Raw genomic sequence first — 20137 nt, 5'->3', positions numbered from 1 at the left:
AATATAGCATACTTTAAAATTATTGGCAATCATTTATGTAATTGTTACGCACCGATCGTTCCTTTAGAAAGTACATAAAAAAAAATAAAGTACATAAAAATTAAAAAATATATATACTTACATATTTGCGCTTTTTGGGCATACCACATCGACTGGCAGCATAGACAAGCGTGAGCTTCCCATAGTGAACGCTCACGAGGAGGACGACGAAAATCTGAAAAATATATATGAAATGTATTACATACATACATAAGTTTATAGCTTTAAGCTGGACTTACCTTGTGAATGTGGGGCACCTGACGCACTCACAATTCGTCTATATTTAGGCTGTAAGCCTGCGACGCCTCCATTAGCGCCAACGCTCCGGAGTCAAAATAATTATTATCGTCCAAGCATGTCCAGTCTACCCTTCAGCTGTGTCAGCTCTTCTGGGCCAAGGTTCGTGAGTTCTGGAAGTTGATTTAAATTAAACATTTTAAATTATTTTAGTACCTTGTCCTTGTCGCTTTCAAAGTGTTTTACCGTTACTTATAGGGCTGCAAAACCATCGATGGTTTTTTCCGATATATCGATGGAAGTTAAATATCGCGATAGATCGATCGAGGTTTTCTTCAACCATCGATAGTTTTGTCTGGGTTTTATTTTTTAATTAATTAATTTTACCAATATGGAAGTTAAATATCGCGATAGATCGATCGAGGTTTTCTTCAACCATCGATAGTTTTGTCTGGCTTTTATTTTTTAATTAATTAATTTTACCAATAATCATGTATACATAATTTCATTTTATGGGGCATTTAGATGTTTTAACATTTTAATGAGTCTGGCAAATAAATATTTATGCGTTCCCGCCAGTTCAACGGAGTCGGAACGCATTTTTAGCAAGGCAGGAGAAATAATTTCCCAAAGATCGGCATTAAAGCCAAAAAATGTAAATATTTTATTGTTTTTAAACAAAAACGTTTATTTACAAGATGAAACATCTGATTAATTATAAGTTCTACAACCTAAAAAAAACAGAAACAAAACGAATAGCTTTTTTATTATTTAGAAATACAATGAAAAATCTATTATTATTAAGAATCTACTAAAACAATGAATTTATTAGCTTTTTGATTTGTAATAAATTAAGTTTGAAATAATGGATATTACTAACTTTTTCTTTTTAATTATAAATAATAACTTATACAATATATCGAAATAAATAAAAATGTATGGAAGATAGATACTATCGATAGTCTTTTCCATCGATGGAAAAACCATCGAGTGGAGTCACCATCGATGGTCTTGCAGCCCTAGTTACTTATCTTCGATAACGGCGCGCTTTTCTTGGCAAGATAACTGTTGTAACGGAAGCAGCTTTGTGCGCCAATATTATTTTTTGCTTTTTATTTGTAAATAAACATGGATTTTGCAAACTTTTCTTGCAAATTTTGTGAGTACAAAAACAAAAGGAAATTTAATGTTGACAAACATATTAAAAGTGTGCACCAAAATTCTTCGGTGTCAAATTCTGAGGCCTTTGCGGCACCTGAGCCATTGGCGTCAATTAATTGGTCAATGGCGTCACCAGAAGTAGAAGAGACCGTTGAAATGGAGCAAACTGTCCGACTCCTCGAAGTGGTGAATATCGAACCAGATGGGGTAGAACCCAAGGAAAGCGGCTACAAATGGCAAACTTTGACATACGAAAAAAATAAATTCTTTGAAAGACTGGGCGAAGATATTCAAGTGCCCAGTGATATTGTTAAGGCATATCCCCATAGATGCCTCTTTAAGTAAGTTAGCCATTTCTATTTGTCACATTATACATTTGTACTTATAAATGTCTGTCCATTCTGTCAATGCTCAAGGTGGCTTTGACAGAAATGTAGATTGGGACGTGGTTGCCATATGCTGCAGCCTTTTAGGTTTCCCGCCCGAGAAGCTGAAGAGTTTGTACGCCTCGTTGTTGCTGCCATTTGAGCGTGTTGAGGCTCCCAAAACTCGGGAGCTGAATTTGCTCGGCATTCCCATCTGGTGGGACGATGGGGAATACATTTCTCCCTCTAATCGAGGCGTTCGTTTTAGGAGCTACCAGTTTTCCAAAAGGACGGTTGCAGCAGTTATGCTTCGAGTGTATCAGAAGTACTATATTACTTCTCCAAACCGGCATGACTTCCGGGTGCAAGATTCCTGGATTTATATTTGCGGATATAAACCAGATCGATTCATTAAAATAATACAAAATTTCAAATAATGCAATATATAATAATATATTAATATAAGTTAAACTGAATGCCCTCAATGGCGAATATATTTTCCAATATGTCAAGCGCCATGTTTTCATATCTTCGCGACCGACAACTGTCGCGGATCATCTGCAGCTGGTTTCGGAATGTTTCTTTGTTGTATAAAGTTGACAACAATTCCTGCAGCACCTGTGTCGCCTAAGGATCTGGGCACTCCTTTTTATTTAATGTGCGCATCAGGTGTGTGCCATCATAAATCACGGTCGGCGTCTTGATGAAGCGCCGCAACGATTTGAGCGCCTGCATATTAACAGGAGCGCGATCGCTCTCAATCGCTACGACGTTGCGAAACAAGTGTCTTGGCACTTGTCTCAGCACATTCAAGAGTACGCCCTGTAGGTCGTCGGCGTTGCTAATCTGCAAGGACAAATTCAAAAATAATTATATATTATTATATACATACATATATTATATTAAAAAATATATTTGCGCTTCTTGGGCATACAACATCGACTGGCAGCATAGACAAGCGTGAGCTTCCCATAGTGAACGCTCACGAGGACGACGAAAATCTGAAAAATATATATGAAATGTATTACATACATACATAAGTTTATAGCTTTAAGCTGGACTTACCTTGTAAATGTGGGGCACCTGACGCACTCACAATTCGTCTATATTTAGGCTGTAAGCCTGCGACGCCTCCATTAGCGCCAACGCTCCGGAGTCAAAATAATTATTATCGTCCAAGCATGTCCAGTCTACCCTTCAGCTGTGTCAGCTCTTCTGGGCCAAGGTCCGTGAGTACTGGAAGTTGATTTAAATTAAACATTTTAAATTATTTTAGTACCTTGTCCTTGTCGCTTTCAAAGTGTTTTACCGTTACTTATAGGGCTGCAAAACCATCGATGGTTTTTTCCGATATATCGATGGAAGTTAAATATCGCGATAGATCGATCGAGGTTTTCTTCAACCATCGATAGTTTTGTCTGGCTTTTATTTTTTAATTAATTAATTTTACCAATATAACTAATATCATGTATACATAATTTCATTTTATGGGGCATTTAGATGTTTTAACATTTTAATGAGTCTGGCAAATAAATATTTATGCGTTCCCGCCAGTTCAACGGAGTCGGAACGCATTTTTAGAAAGGCAGGAGAAATAATTTCCCAAAGATCGGCATTAAAGCCAAAAAATGTAAATATTTTATTGTTTTTAAACAAAAACGTTTATTTACAAGATGAAACATCTGATTAATTATAAGTTCTACAACCTAAAAAAAACAGAAACAAAACGAATAGCTTTTTTATTATTTAATACAATGAGAAATCTATTATTATTAAGAACCTACTAAAACAATGAATTTATTAGCTTTTTGATTTGTAATAAATTAAGTTTGAAATAATGGATATTACTAACTTTTTCTTTTTAATTATAAATAATAACTTATACAATATATCGAAATAAATAAAAATGTATGGAAGATAGATACTATCGATAGTCTTTTCCATCGATGGAAAAACCATCGGGACGATAGATACTATCGATAGTCTTTTCCATCGATGGAAAAACCATCGAGTGGAGTCACCATCGATGGTCTTGCAGCCCTAGTTACTTATCTTCGATAACGGCGCGCTTTTCTTGGCAAGATAACTGTTGTAACGGAAGCAGCTTTGTGCGCCAATATTATTTTTTGCTTTTTATTTGTAAATAAACATGGATTTTGCAAACTTTTCTTGCAAATTTTGTGAGTACAAAAACAAAAGGAAATTTAATGTTGACAAACATATTAAAAGTGTGCACCAAAATTCTTCGGTGTCAAATTCTGAGGCCTTTGCGGCACCTGAGCCATTGGCGTCAATTAATTGGTCAATGGCGTCACCAGAAGTAGAAGAGACCGTTGAAATGGAGCAAACTGTCCGACTCCTCGAAGTGGTGAATATCGAACCAGATGGGGTAGAACCCAAGGAAAGCGGCTACAAATGGCAAACTTTGACATACGAAAAAAATAAATTCTTTGAAAGACTGGGCGAAGATATTCAAGTGCCCAGTGATATTGTTAAGGCATATCCCCATAGATGCCTCTTTAAGTAAGTTAGCCATTTCTATTTGTCACATTATACATTTGTACTTATAAATGTCTGTCCATTCTGTCAATGCTCAAGGTGGCTTTGACAGAAATGTAGATTGGGACGTGGTTGCCATATGCTGCAGCCTTTTAGGTTTCCCGCCCGAGAAGCTGAAGAGTTTGTACGCCTCGTTGTTGCTGCCATTTGAGCGTGTTGAGGCTCCCAAAACTCGGGAGCTGAAATTGCTCGGCATTCCCATCTGGTGGGACGATGGGGAATACATTTCTCCCTCTAATCGAGGCGTTCGTTTTATGAGCTACCAGTTTTCCAAAAGGACGGTTGCAGCAGTTATGCTTCGAGTGTATCAGAAGTACTATATTACTTCTCCAAACCGGCATGACTTCCGGGTGCAAGATTCCTGGATTTATATTTGCGGATATAAACCAGATCGATTCATTAAAATAATACAAAATTTCAAATAATGCAATATATAATAATATATTAATATAAGTTAAACTGAATGCCCTCTATGGCGAATATATTCTCCAATATGTCAAGCGCCATGTTTTCATATCTTCGCGACCGACAACTGTCGCGGATCATCTGCAGCTGGTTTCGGAATGTTTCTTTGTTGTATAAAGTTGACAACAATTCCTGCAGCACCTGTGTCGCGTAAGGATCTGGGCACTTTTTTTATTTAATGTGCGCATCCGGTGTGTGCCATTATAAATCACCGTCGGCGCCTTGATGAAGCGCCGCAACGATTTGAGCGCCTGCATATTAACAGGAGCGCGGTCGCTCTCAATCGCTACGACGTTGCGAAACAAGTGTCTTGGCACTTGTCTCAGCACATTCAAGAGTACGCCCTGTAGGTCGTCGGCGTTGCTAATCTGCAAGGACAAATTCAAAAATAATTATATATTATTATATACATACATATATTATATTAAAAAATATATTTGCGCTTCTTGGGCATACAACATCGACTGGCAGCATAGACAAGCGTGAGCTTCCCATAGTGAACGCTCACGAGGAGGACGACGAAAATCTGAAAAATATATATGAAATGTATTACATACATACATAAGTTTATAGCTTTAAGCTGGACTTACCTTGTGAATGTGGGGCACCTGACGCACTCACAATTCGTCTATATTTAGGCTGTAAGCCTGCGACGCCTCCATTAGCGCCAACGCTCCGGAGTCAAAATAATTATTATCGTCCAAGCATGTCCAGTCTACCCTTCAGCTGTGTCAGCTCTTCTGGGCCAAGGTCCGTGAGTACTGGAAGTTGATTTTAATTAAACATTTTAAATTATTTTAGTACCTTGTCCTTGTCGCTTTCAAAGTGTTTTACCGTTACTTATAGGGCTGCAAAACCATCGATGGTTTTTTCCGATATATCGATGGAAGTTAAATATCGCGATAGATCGATCGAGGTTTTCTTCAACCATCGATAGCTTTGTCTGGCTTTTATTTTTTAATTAATTAATTTTACCAATAATCATGTATACATAATTTCATTTTATGGGGCATTTATATGTTTTAACATTTTAATGAGTCTGGCAAATAAATATTTATGCGTTCCCGCCAATTCAACGGAGTCGGAACGCATTTTTAGCAAGGCAGGAGAAATAATTTCCCAAAGATCGGCATTAAAGCCAAAAAATGTAAATATTTTATTGTTTTTAAACAAAAACGTTTATTTACAAGATGAAACATCTGATTAATTATAAGTTCTACAACCTAAAAAAAAACAGAAACAAAACGATTAGCTTTTTTATTATTTAGAAATACAATGAAAAATCTATTATTATTAAGAATCTACTAAAACAATGAATTTATTAGCTTTTTGATTTGTAATAAATTAAGTTTGAAATAATGGATATTACTAACTTTTTCTTTTTAATTATAAATAATAACTTATACAATATATCGAAATAAATAAAAATGTATGGAAGATAGATACTATCGATAGTCTTTTCCATCGATGGAAAAACCATCGAGTGGAGTCACCATCGATGGTCTTGCAGCCCTAGTTACTTATCTTCGATAACGGCGCGCTTTTCTTGGCAAGATAATTGTTGTAACGGAAGCAGCTTTGTGCGCCAATATTATTTTTTGCTTTTTATTTGTAAATAAACATGGATTCTGCAAACTTTTCTTGCCAATTTTGTGAGTACAAAAGCAAAAGGAAATTTAATGTTGACAAACATATTAAAAGTGTGCACCAAAATTCTTCGGTGTCAAATTCTGAGGCCTTTGCGGCACCTGAGCCATTGGCGTCAATTAATTGGTCAATGGCGTCACCAGAAGTAGAAGAGACCGTTGAAATGGAGCAAACTGTCCGACTCCTCGAAGTGGTGAATATCGAACCAGATGGGGTAGAACCCAAGGAAAGCGGCTTCAAATGGCAAACTTTGACATACGAAAAAAATAAATTCTTTGAAAGACTGGGCGAAGATATTCAAGTGCCCAGTGATATTGTTAAGGCATATCCCCATAGATGCCTCTTTAAGTAAGTTAGCCATTTCTATTTGTCACATTATACATTTGTACTTATAAATGTCTGTCCATTCTGTCAATGCTCAAGGTGGCTTTGACAGAAATGTAGATTGGGACGTGGTTGCCATATGCTGCAGCCTTTTAGGTTTCCCGCCCGAGAAGCTGAAGAGTTTGTACGCCTCGTTGTTGCTGCCATTTGAGCGTGTTGAGGCTCCCAAAACTCGGGAGCTGAATTTGCTCGGCATTCCCATCTGGTGGGACGATGGGGAATACATTTCTCCCTCTAATCGAGGCGTTCGTTTTATGAGCTACCAGTTTTCCAAAAGGACGGTTGCAGCAGTTATGCTTCGAGTGTATCAGAAGTACTATATTACTTCTCCAAACCGGCATGACTTCCGGGTGCAAGATTCCTGGATTTATATTTGCGGATATAAACCAGATCGATTCATTAAAATAATACAAAATTTCAAATAATGCAATATATAATAATATATTAATATAAGTTAAACTGAATGCCCTCTATGGCGAATATATTCTCCAATATGTCAAGCGCCATGTTTTCATATCTTCGCGACCGACAACTGTCGCGGATCATCTGCAGCTGGTTTCGGAATGTTTCTTTGTTGTATAAAGTTGACAACAATTCCTGCAGCACCTGTGTCGCGTAAGGATCTGGGCACTTTTTTTATTTAATGTGCGCATCCGGTGTGTGCCATTATAAATCACCGTCGGCGCCTTGATGAAGCGCCGCAACGGTTTGAGCGCCTGCATATTAACAGGAGCGCGGTCGCTCTCAATCGCTACGACGTTGCGAAACAAGTGTCTTGGCACTTGTCTCAGCACATTCAAGAGTACGCCCTGTAGGTCGTCGGCGTTGCTAATCTGCAAGGACAAATTCAAAAATAATTATATATTATTATATACATACATATATTATATTAAAAAATATATTTGCGCTTCTTGGGCATACAACATCGACTGGCAGCATAGACAAGCGTGAGCTTCCCATAGTGAACGCTCACGAGGAGGACGACGAAAATCTGAAAAATATATATGAAATGTATTACATACATACATAAGTTTATAGCTTTAAGCTGGACTTACCTTGTGAATGTGGGGCACCTGACGCACTCACAATTCGTCTATATTTAGGCTGTAAGCCTGCGACGCCTCCATTAGCGCCAACGCTCCGGAGTCAAAATAATTATTATCGTCCAAGCATGTCCAGTCTACCCTTCAGCTGTGTCAGCTCTTCTGGGCCAAGGTCCGTGAGTACTGGAAGTTGATTTTAATTAAACATTTTAAATTATTTTAGTACCTTGTCCTTGTCGCTTTCAAAGTGTTTTACCGTTACTTATAGGGCTGCAAAACCATCGATGGTTTTTTCCGATATATCGATGGAAGTTAAATATCGCGATAGATCGATCGAGGTTTTCTTCAACCATCGATAGTTTTGTCTGGCTTTTATTTTTTAATTAATTAATTTTACCAATAATCATGTATACATAATTTCATTTTATGGGGCATTTAGATGTTTTAACATTTTAATGAGTCTGGCAAATAAAAATTTATGCGTTCCCGCCAGTTCAACGGAGTCGGAACGCATTTTTAGAAAGGCAGGAGAAATAATTTCCCAAAGATCGGCATTAAAGCCAAAAAATGTAAATATTTTATTGTTTTTAAACAAAAACGTTTATTTACAAGATGAAACATCTGATTAATTATAAGTTCTACAACCTAAAAAAAACAGAAACAAAACGAATAGCTTTTTTATTATTTAATACCATGAGAAATCTATTATTATTAAGAATCTACTAAAACAATAAATTTATTAGCTTTTTGATTTGTAATAAATTAAGTTTGAAATAATGGATATTACTAACTTTTTCTTTTTAATTATAAATAAAAACTTATACAATATATCGAAATAAATAAAAATGTATGGAAGATAGATACTATCGATAGTCTTTTCCATCGATGGAAAAACCATCGAGTGGAGTCACCATCGATGGTCTTGCAGCCCTAGTTACTTATCTTCGATAACGGCGCGCTTTTCTTGGCAAGATAATTGTTGTAACGGAAGCAGCTTTGTGCGCCAATATTATTTTTTGCTTTTTATTTGTAAATAAACATGGATTCTGCAAACTTTTCTTGCCAATTTTGTGAGTACAAAAGCAAAAGGAAATTTAATGTTGACAAACATATTAAAAGTGTGCACCAAAATTCTTCGGTGTCAAATTCTGAGGCCTTTGCGGCACCTGAGCCATTGGCGTCAATTAATTGGTCAATGGCGTCACCAGAAGTAGAAGAGACCGTTGAAATGGAGCAAACTGTCCGACTCCTCGAAGTGGTGAATATCGAACCAGATGGGGTAGAACCCAAGGAAAGCGGCTTCAAATGGCAAACTTTGACATACGAAAAAATAAATTCTTTGAAAGACTGGGCGAAGATATTCAAGTGCCCAGTGATATTGTTAAGGCATATCCCCATAGATGCCTCTTTAAGTAAGTTAGCCATTTCTATTTGTCACATTATACATTTGTACTTATAAATGTCTGTCCATTCTGTCAATGCTCAAGGTGGCTTTGACAGAAATGTAGATTGGGACGTGGTTGCCATATGCTGCAGCCTTTTAGGTTTCCCGCCCGAGAAGCTGAAGAGTTTGTACGCCTCGTTGTTGCTGCCATTTGAGCGTGTTGAGGCTCCCAAAACTCGGGAGCTGAATTTGCTCGGCATTCCCATCTGGTGGGACGATGGGGAATACATTTCTCCCTCTAATCGAGGCGTTCGTTTTAGGAGCTATCAGTTTTCCAAAAGGACGGTTGCAGCAGTTATGCTTCGAGTGTATCAGAAGTACTATATTACTTCTCCAAACCGGCATGACTTCCGGGTGCAAGATTCCTGGATTTATATTTGCGGATATAAACCAGATCGATTCATTAAAATAATACAAAATTTCAAATAATGCAATATATAATAATATATTAATATAAGTTAAACTGAATGCCCTCTATGGCGAATATATTCTCCAATATGTCAAGCGCCATGTTTTCATATCTTCGCGACCGACAACTGTCGCGGATCATCTGCAGCTGGTTTCGGAATGTTTCTTTGTTGTATAAAGTTGACAACAATTCCTGCAGCACCTGTGTCGCGTAAGGATCTGGGCACTTTTTTTTATTTAATGTGCGCATCCGGTGTGTGTCACCGTCGGCGTCTTGATGAAGCGCCGCAACGAACTGAGCGCCTGCATATTAACAGGAGCGCGATCGCTCTCAATCGCTACGACGTTGCGAAACAAGTGTCTTGGCACTTGTCTCAGCACATTCAAGAGTACGCCCTGTAGGTCGTCGGCGTTGCTAATCTGCAAGGACAAATTCAAAAATAATTATATATTATTATATCATATATTATATTAAAAAATATATTTGCGCTTCTTGGGCATACAACATCGACTGGCAGCATAGACAAGCGTGAGCTTCCCATAGTGAACGCTCACGAGGAGGACGACGAAAATCTGAAAAATATATATGAAATGTATTACATACATACATAAGTTTATAGCTTTAAGCTGGACTTACCTTGTGAATGTGGGGCACCTGACGCACTCACAATTCGTCTATATTTGGGCTGTAAGCCTGCGACGCCTCCATTAGCGCCAACGCTCCGGAGTCAAAATAATTATTATCGTCCAAGCATGTCCAGTCTACCCTTCAGCTGTGTCAGCTCTTCTGGGCCAAGGTCCGTGAGTACTGGAAGTTGATTTAAATTAAACATTTTAAATTATTTTAGTACCTTGTCCTTGTCGCTTTCAAAGTGTTTTACCGTTACTTATAGGGCTGCAAAACCATCGATGGTTTTTTCCGATATATCGATGGAAGTTGAATATCGCGATAGATCGATCGAGGTTTTCTTCAACCATCGATAGTTTTGTCTGGCTTCTTCGAGTGTATCAGAAGAAGGAGAATGCTGAAAAGTGAATTGTGAAAAGAAAACTGTGAAAAGATTGTTAAAAAAAAAGTATAAAGAAGTTAAAGGAAAAAGTGACTAATAGAATATAAAACAATAAATGCTGTAAAAAATAACCCAATTTTTTTCCCCCACCATAACCAAAATGCCGTGTTTAAAAAATTTCATTAATGCTAAAATTGCTAGTACCAGTAAAGCAAGCATTACTGCTTTGCATAAATATGTATATGAGCGAGAGGGAGACAGAAATAATCGGCAACGGTTAAGAGAATTTTCTGGATTCAGCTTCGATGAGAATGACGCGCAATACGAAAGCAAGAAAATATACGTTGAACAGAACTTGTCAGAACGTGATCTCGTTTCTATATGTAACATACTCGGTATAGGGCACGAAGTAGAGAATTGTTTCAATTGCTCCACATCGACGCCAGATTGTTTAAGCTGCTTGCAGTCACATATATTCCACGAACTTCGCAGTTTGTTTTGTGAAAACGAAGAGCGCAACGACGAATTCGACGATCACGAGGGTAACGAAAGTGCCGCTCACAGTAGTGTGTACAATGATGCAGAAGAAAACGTTGAACAGAAAGAGAAAGAGAATTCACAAAGCCGTAAGAGAAACAGTGGAGACGAAAAACGTTACCGTGACATTTCTATGCGTTTTGGTATGAATTTTCGTGACATAGAGGACACAATTAGAACATTCGATGGAACAAATTCAATTGGAATTGAGGAATGGCTTTCAGAATTCGAAGATCAGGCTCTTTTGATGGACTTTAATGACCTTCAGAAATTAGTTTTTGCAAAAAAGTCGCTAAGAGGCATTGCCAAGCTATTTGTTTTCAGTGAAAGAGGTATTAATTCTTGGTCAATACTCAAAAATGCACTATTAAGCGAGTTTAGGCAGACCGTATCGAGCAAAGAATTACATAAACAACTGAGCGAAAGAAAGCGAAACAAAAGTGAAAATATGCAAGAATATTTTTATAAAATGAAAGACATGACAAGACAATCGAAGATCAAGCTCTAATTCAATATATAATCGACGGGATAGACGAACGTGAAACTAATAAATCGGTTTTATACGGTGCAAATGACTTAAAGAATTTTAAATCAAAACTAAGAAGCTATGAAACAATGTGTGAAAAATCCAAGGCAGTCGACCGCAGTGTTTTTGTTAAAAAGATGCCAAGTAACGTAATATCCAAAAACCAGAGGGCCGGGGCTAACTTCGACCGCGTCAAAGTTTGTATACCCTTGCAACTTTTTTGTTAACTCTTTCCTTACCTATTAGCCATCAATGTGGAAGAACGTTTTAAATTATAAGGCTTATGTTTGCGAAAGAATGGCCTACAATCATAGGAAATAACGAAGATATTGATCAAAGTCACTGTTTTCCACCGATTGTTCCTATGGGAGCTATATGATATAGTTACCCGATCTTTACCAAATTCGACACAGTCATTAACAGATACATAAAATTAAGAAATGTTTAATTTGAAAGCAATCGCGTTAAAAGTAACGAAGTTATTTACAAAAGTCACTGTTTTTGACCGATCGTTCCCATGGGAGCTATATGATATAGTCACCCGATCTTGATCAAATTTGGCACAATCATTAACAGATATATTAAACTAACAAATGTTTAATTTGAAAACAATCGCGTTAAAAGTAACGAAGTTATTTACAAAAGTCACTGTTTTCGACCGATCGTTCCTATGGGAGCTATATGATATAGTCATCCGATCTTGATCAAATTTGGCATAGTCGTTTATAAGCGTAATAAACTCTCTAATATAAAGTTTCGATAATAGTACAGAAAATAACGAAGTTATTGAGAAAAGTCACTGTTCGTGACTTTGGGGTTTGTATGGGAGCTATATGATATAGTGGTCCGATCCGGCTGAATCCGAGATATACAACGCCTGCAGTATATACAAGCCTACGTGCAAAATTTCAGCTCTGTAGCTCTTACGGTCTAGGAGGAGTTTGCGTTGATCCAGACGGACGGACGGACATGGCTAGTTGAACTCGTCTCGTCGTGCTGATCAAGAATATATATACTTTGTATGGTCGGAGATGCTTCGTTCTATGCGTTGCACACTTCTGACCAAAATTAATATACCCTTTTTGCAAGGGTATAATAAAGAAGTCAGCTGTTATAGTTGTGGACATAAAGGCCATATAGCAAGTGATTGCAGCAATAAAGACAAAGGTCGAAAATGTTTTAAGTGTAACCAATTTGGGCATATTGCCAGTAAATGCAGTCAAGTTAAACAAAAAGATGAACAAAAAGTGAATGCGTATACTCTACAATGTCAAAGTAAAATTACGAGTAAAACAGTGTTGATAGAGAATATAAATTGTTCGGCTTTATTTAATACAGGCAGCAAATTCAATGTTATGCGCGAAGACTTATTCAAAGAAGTAAGTGAGCAAAAACTTTTGTCCTGCAGTGTAAGTCTTATTGGATTTGGCGGTGATCGTGATGAGAATCAAATTAGACCAATTGGACATTTCGAAAAATCAATTAAAATCGATAATGATGACTATGTTCTTGACTTTTATGTTGTTCCGATGAAGTGTATGGATATTAAAATAATCATTGGTGAACAGATTTGCCTTCTTGCCGAATTAATTTTTTATCGTTATGGTCTAACAGTGCGTAAATATGTCCAGAATGAGATCGAGATTTCGGAATTGAATATAATGAAAATTGAAGCTATCGCGAATAATGACGAAATAAATATAGATCAAGCTGCGGATGAAAAAGCTAAAATTGAAGTTCGAGAATTAATTGAAAACTATAAGCCGGTTAAAACAAAGTCTACCCAAATCGAAATGAACATAGCATTAAATGCCGAAACACCAATTTTTTCGCGTCCGCGCAGACTACCGTTTCAAGAAGCCAAAATAGTCGACGAGCAAATAGATGAGTGTAGATAGATGACTTTGTATTAATTTTAGACGCATCAATAAGGTAATTGTAAAAGATCGTTTTCCCCTGCCTCTTATTGAAGACCAACTTGATAGACTCCAAGATGCAAAGGTATTCAGTACAATAGATCTGAAAAACGGATTTTTTCACGTACCAGTGGCCGAATCAAGTAAGAAGTACACATCGTTTGTGACTCAGAATGGTCAATTTCAATTTAAGAAAGTACCTTTTGGGCTCTCCAATTCGCCTGGTGTGTTTCAACGGCACATTAACGCAATATTTCGACCTCTTACTCGCCGAGGAATTGCACTTCCCTACATAGACGACGTAATAATTCCAGCAAAAGATGAAAAAGAAGCTGTTTTAAATTTGAAAGAAGTCATTACTACATGCAAAAGATTAAGATCATTTTTTGAAAAGACGAATCCAATTCTTAGGACATATAATTGAAAATCAGATGTTGTATCCAACAACCGAAAAGATTGAAGCCGTTTCTAAATTCAAAATCCCTCAGACACCTAAACAATTGCAAAGTTTTTTGGGATTAAGTGGGTATTTCAGAAAATTTATACCCAACTACGCAATCATTGCAAAGCCATTAACAGACTTGTTGAAATCCAATAACCAATTCTATCTTGGTGCAGCAGAAGAGCATGCTATCAATTTATTAAAGAAAAAGTTGACCGAAAATCCAGTTTTAAAGATATATAACCAGAAGTACGAAACCGAAGTTCATACAGATGCTTCAATAGATGGATTTGGTGCAGTCCTATTGCAAAAATCAGATGAAGACGACGAATTACACCCTGTTTATTTTATGAGTAAGAAGACTTCAGATGCACAGCGCAAGTATTCGGGTCTTTGGGTCTTATTTCTACAAGAGTATAATTTCAAAGTTGAACATAGTCCTGGAACACGTATGAAGCATGTAGACGCCCTGAGTAGATATCCAATATTAACAATAACTGAAGATAGTATGAGTATCGGATTGAAGCAAACTCAAATGCAAGACGAACAACTTAAAGCTATTAAGCAAGTACTTACCGATAAAAAGCAGCCCTATGACAACTATTTTTTGAAGTCAGATATTTTGTACAAGCTTGTAAATGACGTCGAATTGATTGTAGTACCAAACAGTATGCAGAAACAAATAATTAGCCGAGCACATGACAGAGGTCACTTCGCAATCAAAAAAACTAAGGAGTTGATTTGCAAGGATTATTATATACCAAACATCGAGGATAAAATCGAAAAATACATCAGCTGCTGTATACCGTGTATCATGAGTAATCGCAAAAAGGTAAGCAGGAAGGTCTACTACATCCACTGCAAAAAGAAGACGTCCCGTTACACACATATCATGTAGATTTTTTGGGTCCCCTTGACTCGACCCATAAGAATTATAAGCATATCCTAGCCGTAATTGACTCATTCACTAAATTCTGTTGGCTTTATCCGACGAAGTCAACAACTGCAAACGAAGTTATAGCTAAGCTGTCTGCACAGAGCTCAATTTTCGGTAATCCTTCAACAATTATTTCGGATAGAGGTGCTGCTTTCACCGCAGATATCTTTATTCAGTATGGCCGAGATGAAAACATTAAATTGGTGAAAACGACAACTGGTCTACCCCGAGTAAACGGACAAGTTGAGAGGTTGAATGCAACTATAATTTCAGTACTATCTAAGCTCAGCATCGACGATCCAACGAAATGGTACAAACACGTATCCAGAGTCCAACAAGCAATTAATTCCACATATGCTAGAAGTATTAATTCCACACCTTTCGAGCTGCTAATAGGAGTAAAGATGCAAACCAAAGACGACGATGAACTAATAAAACTAATTAATGATGAAACCATAGCTACATTTAACAACGACCGCAACGAACTACGATGCAAAGCCAAGACGCAGATCCTGAAGATACAAAACGAGAATAAAAAGTCATACAATTTGAGACGTAAACCAGCCAAGCATTACGACGTTGGTGATCTAGTCGCCATAAAACGAACACAATTTGGCGCCGGATTAAAATTGAAGTCAAAGTTTTTGGGACCATACCAAGTTGTTAAAGTAAAGCAAAACAATGCATACGATGTACTAAAGATGGGAAGTTCAGAAGGTCCGAAGAACACGTCAACGTGTGCTGAATATATGAAGCCATGGTCAACAGACTATGAAGATGATGACGACGGCGCATTCGGGGCGAATGCTTAGTCAGGACGGCCGGATGTGGGGTTGGATTGGCAACGCCGAATGGCCAGACCACCTCAAACAGCTGTTAGACGACGGCATGGCAAGCGATCTATATGAGACGGTGTGGCAAGCGATCTATATGAGACGAGGTGGCAAGCGACCCACAAAAACGACGATGGGGCAATGCTGCTACGAGACGAGGAAGAAGAACTTTTTAAGACGACCCAACGACGAGAACACGTGTCTTAAAGACGAAAAGAAGTAAAGAAGTTTATTAAAAGAAGTAAAGAAGTGTTAAAGACGAAAGACGTGTAAAAACCTAAAGACGAAACAATTACCATTCAATTCATTATTATAGTTACTAAAACCTAATTATAATCTAAAATAAAACCTGTTATCATATAACTAAATATAAATCAAACGGGACTACTTATTTCTACGGAATCGGAACCTAGTCCCACATTAATATATTTAAACTGAATGCCCTCAATGGCGAATATATTCTCCAATATGTCAAGCGCCATGTTTTCATATCGTCGCGACTGACAACTGTCGCGGATCATCTGCAGCTGGTTTCGGAATGTTTCTTTGTTGTATAAAGTTGACAACAATTCCTGCAGCACCTGTGTCGCGTAAGGATCTGGGCACTCCTTTTTATTTAATGTGCGCATCAGGTGTGTGCCATCATAAATCACGGTCGGCGTCTTGATGAAGCGCCGCAACGATTTGAGCGCCTGCATATTAACAGGAGCGCGCTCGCTCTCAATCGCTACGACGTTGCGAAACAAGTGCCTTGGCACTTGTCTCAGCACATTCAAGAGTACGCCCTGTAGGTCGTCGGCGTTGCTAATCTGCAAGGACAAATACAAAAATAATTATATATTATTATATACATACATATATTATATTAAAAAATATATTTGCGCTTCTTGGGCATACAACATCGACTGGCAGCATAGACAAGCGTGAGCTTCCCATAGTGAACGCTCACGAGGAGGACGACGAAAATCTGGAAAATATATATGAAATGTATTACATACATACATAAGTTTATAGCTTTAAGCTGGACTTACCTTGTGAATGTGGGGCACCTGACGCACTCACAATTCGTCTATATTTAGGCTGTAAGCCTGCGACGCCTCCATTAGCGCCAACGCTCCGGAGTCAAAATAATTATTATCGTCCAAGCATGTCCAGTCTACCCTTCAGCTGTGTCAGCTCTTCTGGGCCAAGGTTCGTGAGTCCTGGAAGTTGATTTAAATTAAACATTTTAAATTATTTTAGTACCTTGTCCTTGTCGCTTTCAAAGTGTTTTACCGTTACTTATAGGGCTGCAAAACCATCGATGGTTTTTTCCGATATATCGATGGAAGTTGAATATCGCGATAGATCGATCGAGGTTTTCTTCAACCATCGATAGTTTTGTCTGGCTTTTATTTTTTAATTAATTAATTTGACCAATATAACTAATATCATGTATACATAATTTCATTTTATGGGGCATTTAGATGTTTTAAAATTTTAATGAGTCTGGCAAATAAATATTTATGCGTTCCCGCCAGTTCAACGGAGTCGGAACGCATTTTTAGCAAGGCAGGAGAAATAATTTCCCAAAGATCGGCATTAAAGCCAAAAAATGTAAATATTTTATTGTTTTTAAACAAAAACGTTTATTTACAAGATGAAACATCTGATTAATTATAAGTTCTACAACCTAAAAAAAACAGAAACAAAACGAATAGCTTTTTTATTATTTAGAAATACAATGAAAAATCTATTATTATTAAGAATCTACTAAAACAATGAATTTTTTAGTTTTTTGATTTTTAATAAATGAAGTTTGAAATAATGGATATTACTAACTTTTTCTTTTTAATTATAAATAATAACTTATACAATATATCGAAATAAATAAAAATGTATGGAAGATAGATACTATCGATAGTCTTTTCCATCGATGGAAAAACCATCGAGTGGAGCCGCCATCAATGGTCTTGCAGCACGAGTTACCTATCTTTGAATTCGGCGCGATTTTCTTGGCAAGAAAACTGTTGTAACGGAAGCAGCTTTGTGCGCCAATATTACTTTTAGCTTTTTATTTGTAAATAAACATGGATTCTGCAAACGTTTCTTGCCAATTTTGTGAGTATAAAAGCAAAAGGAAATTAAATGTTGACAGGCATATTACAAGTGTACACCAAAATTCTTCAGTGTCAAATTCTGAAGTCTTCGCGGCACCTGAGCCATTGGCGCCAATTAATTGGTCAATGGCGTCACCAGAAATAGAAGAGACCGTTGAAATGGAGCCAACTGTCCAACTCCTCGAAGTGGTGAATATCGAACCAGATGGTGTAGAACCCAAGGAAAGCGGCTACAAATGGCAAACTTTGACATACAAAAAAAATTAATTCTTTGAAAGACTGGGCGAAGATATTCAAGTTCCCAGTGATATTGTTAAGGCATATCCCCATATATGCCTCTTTAAGTATGTTAGCCATTTCTATTTGTGGCATTCATACATTTGTACGTATAAACGTCTGTAAATCTTTCAGTCTCTACCATTCTGTCAATGCTCAAGGTGGCTTTGAAAGAAATGTAGATTGGGACGTGGTTGCCATATGCTGCAGCCTTTCAGGTTTCCAGGTCAAGGTCAAGTTAGCGACACTGTTAAACTCGAGTTATCGACGGTCCTCTGTTAACCCTCTGATAAGTTTTTTGTATTTTTAATAAATAAAATAAAAATTTTTTATTTTTTGAAATTTTCAGCTATTTAATAACTTTTTTGAAACAAATAAAGCCTTAAATTATTAAGAAAAAAAAACTCGGTAACGGCTCAATGAAGATTGACTGCCAGAATTTAGGGATGACTGTCTGGAATATGTCCAGCGAATAGCGAAATTCCTCGTAACGTTTTCCAGAAAAATGCATAAATCTGGAGGTACCTTCAGAACACAATGATTTTTTAAACAAGTGCAATTCGCCAATGTTCTTCTTCCTTACAAAATGAGTGAAGAAATGGGCTGACTTTGTTGGGCAAAAACTCGACTATATAGTAACGGCTCAATGAAGATTGAATGCCAGAATTTAAGGATGACTTTTTGGAATAATTTTCGCCGCTCAAGCATCGCTGAGATAGGGGGATCAGGCAAATACAGGTTCGCTTAAATAGGGGGTTTGGTATAGTGGTACGACTGCACCAATAAATTGTGATTTTACTTAATAAGAATTTTTGAGAAACAAGATTCAAGATATAATATTTACTTATGTAGACTTTACTAGAAAATTTGAATAAAGTTAATGAAATATGTAATTGTTAAATCTGGTTTTATGTAAATTAAACACTTCCTTCACTCACGGTATAAAAAAATATAATTTTTATTTAAAGTCACTTTACAATTACAACTTAATGATAACTGAAAGATTCTGACTGAGTGAATTCCGCGGAGCTAAAGCGAAGTTTTACCGGATGGATTGGACTTAGGCTTAAGACTGATTTTCTATGATTTGATTATGTTGGATGAAGGCTTGGATAATTGACGTCGTCGCAGGCGGCGGCGTTGGCTGAGTCCAATAGTCCACTAAGAGCGTGGGACCATTCTTTGTTTACACAAGTGTTCAGGACCATTCTTTGTTTATTGCCGAAATTTGTGGGGTGATTCTGGGTATCAGGTTTGTTGTTTATCCTAACGATCGGACTGTTGCTGGGGATAGGCGATCATGCGACAAATTGGCATCTGACGATTGAGTGGGGTGACTTGTTGTTTATCCTAGCTATCGGACTGTTATTTGAGACAGGCGATCATGCGACAAATGGGCATGTGACGACTGGGTGGGGTTGACCAATGGGAATTGCTTGTGATGATGAAATAGGATCGGCCAATGGGCATGTGTTGACGGACTTGGGTTTTATAGTATAAGTACTTGACTCCTTGTTATGATAGAAGTGCTTAACTCCTCCCCCTTTAAGTGCGGACGTCCTCGGTCGCAACAACATATTGAACTGGCGCGATTGAGACTTCCATTGGTGGACCATGGTTGCCTGTTTCGTGGCTGCAGAATTTTTTGATGATGTAATATGTTATCACTGCGGCTGCCAGAAGGGTTAGAATAATCCAGCTTGACGAAGACATAATCAAGTTGTTTCTTTGGATTCTCTCCAGATTATTAGTATTATTGATGTGTAGTTCCTTGATCATTTCCAGAGATAACCTTTCACCTCTTTGCTG

At 37.4% G+C, this 20137-nt stretch overlaps 1 long non-coding RNA gene across 2 annotated transcripts; it reads right to left on the bottom strand.

The window, feature by feature from the left end:
* Positions 1-9966: 9966 nt before the first annotated feature.
* Positions 9967-10784, bottom strand: LOC137583127 (uncharacterized). Of its 2 annotated transcripts, XR_011033368.1 has the most exons (4): positions 10634-10784; positions 10390-10560; positions 10259-10325; positions 9967-10172 (listed from the first exon to the last, which is right to left on the bottom strand). It is a non-coding gene; the product is annotated as an uncharacterized lncRNA (long non-coding RNA). The 2 variants fall into 2 exon arrangements; XR_011033367.1 differs by lacking the exon at positions 9967-10172 and having other exon boundaries at positions 10238-10325.
* Between the last annotated feature and the right edge of the window lie 9353 nt (positions 10785-20137).

This window comes from Drosophila tropicalis, unplaced genomic scaffold, assembly GCF_018151085.1.
Source record: "Drosophila tropicalis isolate 14030-0801.00 unplaced genomic scaffold, ASM1815108v1 contig_859, whole genome shotgun sequence".
NCBI classification, from domain to species: Eukaryota; Metazoa; Arthropoda; class Insecta; order Diptera; family Drosophilidae; genus Drosophila; species Drosophila tropicalis.
This window is presented reverse-complemented; position numbering and strand designations above follow the sequence as displayed.